Source organism: Dipodomys spectabilis, unplaced genomic scaffold (genome assembly GCF_019054845.1).
Source record: "Dipodomys spectabilis isolate Male_0828 unplaced genomic scaffold, ASM1905484v1 ptg000516l, whole genome shotgun sequence".
In the NCBI taxonomy this organism is placed as follows: domain Eukaryota; kingdom Metazoa; phylum Chordata; class Mammalia; order Rodentia; family Heteromyidae; genus Dipodomys; species Dipodomys spectabilis.
In genome coordinates, this window is record NW_024871193.1 from 2,912,278 (window position 1) to 2,914,928 (window position 2,651).

The 2,651-nt window shown below is 34.2% G+C and overlaps 1 non-coding gene across 1 annotated transcript; it reads right to left on the reverse strand.

The window, feature by feature from the left end:
• Positions 1-1,172: 1,172 nt before the first annotated feature.
• Positions 1,173-1,279, reverse strand: LOC122099503. Its single transcript, XR_006145949.1, has one exon. It is a non-coding gene; the product is annotated as a U6 spliceosomal RNA (small nuclear RNA).
• Positions 1,280-2,651: the final 1,372 nt, after the last annotated feature.

Below are 2,651 nucleotides of genomic sequence, written 5' to 3' on the forward strand. Positions count from 1 at the left end.
AGCACGCCAATATACATGCATGGCGTGTGTTCGCATGCACGTGTGTGTTTGCTTGTGCGCTGCCGCACTCACACACACACACACACACACACACACACACACACACAAACTTATTCAAATTACCTTCATATCAGTGTTCTGCATTCATTTCTTTGTTAACGATATTATATGGGTAAAATAGAGGAAATAAACTCTTCCATCTCAGAACATTTTTATGTTTTTTATTGTAATAATACTGTGCAGAGTGGTCACATTTACATGAACAAGGAAACTAGTATGTTTCCTAACAAGCATTGTTACCTCCTCCTTTATTTTTCCCCTACCATCCCTTCCCTCCCACCTCCACAAGTACACTCCCCTCCCCCTTCCTTCCTCCGCCAAAATTGTAAAGTTCATTTTTCAACATAGTCTCTTGTGCATCTTATTGTTACAATGAGTCAACCTGTATCCCTATTTGAGCATTTTTTCCCTTCCCCTCCCCAAATTAGAGAAGCATACATACAATATGTAAGTGCACCAACTTCAAATACAGAGAAAACAGGGGTTATAGCGTGGGGATAAACATACAAATAAACAAAATAAATGACATCGCACATTATAAGTACGTTAGAAACAATAGCAAGAAACAAAAAAACCACTTGTGTCCCTATCTTGAGGTTCAATTTCTTTAACATCATCTTATCTGGTTATATGCACATATCTTTTGAACTTTTCTGCTTATCCCAGACATACATTCGTCATTGACAATAAGGGAAATAATCGGACCTATGTTTCTTTGGGCTTGGCTTAATTTACTCAATATTGTTTTTCTGTTTCCTAACAAATTGGGAGATATCATTCTTTCTGATGGAGACATCGAATTCCATTGTGTATATATACCACATTTTCTTGATCCATTCATCTAATGGGGGCATCTGGGTTGGTTCCATATCTTAGCTATCATAAATAATGTTGCAATAACCATAGTTGTGTTGGTAGTTTTAGTATGGTCTTGTTCATGATCATTTGGGTAAATCCCCAAAAGTGGGATTACTGTGTCATAGGGGAGTTTTATGTGGAGTCTTCTGAGGAACCTCCATACTGCTTTCCAAAGTAGTTGAACAAGTTTATACTCCACCAAGAATGCAGTATGGTTCCTTTGTGGCCACATACCTTTCAGCATCTGTTGTTGTAAAAATATGGAAGGTTCCAAGAATTTGCATGTCATCCTTGTACAGGGTGCATGCTATTCTTCTCTGTATCAATACAATGTTAGTGTATATGATGGTAATTTGAGCACAGAACATTTTTTATATATAAAGCATAATTTTATTGATTTCATTAAACTAGACAATTCAACAAAAAGCAAGTTCAAAAGAACAGTTGTGAAATTTTAGAATCATGTATTTCTTACATAAGCACACATTTAAGAATAAAATCAAGATAGACATGTCAAAAACAAAATAATTCCAGATATTTGTAGTTCAAGAGATGTGTAGGAGGAAGAATTCAATTATTCTATACAAGACACATGTCAAAATGAACATTGAAGCAAATGTTAAGTTTTGTTAAACGTTTTAATGTTTTAAATATGCTTAATTTTGGGATTTTGCTTATATATGCCAAAAATAGGACTGTTTGCCAGGTATAAAACTTTTCTGTAAAGTATTTAAGATTTATTGTAGCAGATATTAAGTACTAAGTATGTACATTTCAGAGTTTATGGAAACTTTATTAATGAGAAGTTGCAAAGTCTTTGTGTAAAGAAGAAGATTTAAGAGTTAAGATTTTAACTACACAGTTTCTGTTAAAACTTTAGGGATTCCTTACTTTATTTGTTAGCAAGGAATAAATGATGATATAAGCCATAATGTACACATGTATGTTACTATTCACACACATACATATACACATGTATACATGCACACATGGAGCAAGACACATAATTACAGCCAACACAAGTTTCACCAGTTGTTGAATATACCTTAAACGGAATACTTGGAACAATAAATGTTGAAGATATATTTGTCCCTAAGAGTTCATTTACCACTCCTCTTATCTTAAAACAGGAATTTTTAGAGAGATTTGTCTTACAAAATGCAGTACAAGTGATAGCAAGTCACTTGGAAATCTCAATAAGTATAAGTCATATGGTGTCTCCCTGCTCCTCAGGGAATGCTTACTCTTGTAGACACTCTCAACAACCAAAGTAGCAGGAGAATACCCTGGTAAAGAGTAAAGTTATAAGGGTTTAAATGGCATCCTTACTTAAGCTCTTTTTCCAACATGAATTCCTAGGCAGATGAGTGAGTACTCAGAAATCTGGACTCTACATATAATTTTAACTAACCCATGTGTAAATTCCTATGTGAGAAATGCTGACTGAGGTCTTGCTGATTTCCTGGCCAAGAAAATAAGAAAGAAAAAGAAAGTATTTTTAATGTTTTAAAGTTTGAGAATAATTTGTAACCTGTCAATAAATGTGTAGAACACAATTATACCAACTGACAAAAAAATGATGGCATTTCATTTATGTGCTCTTGGACTTGGACAGTGATTTTAGATGTGTCTACACAAGCAGAATCAGCATAAATCAAGCCAGCATTTCTTCATTTAAGATATAAGGATCCTGGTTGACCTATTTAACAGTGAAATATACAAGACATTCTACT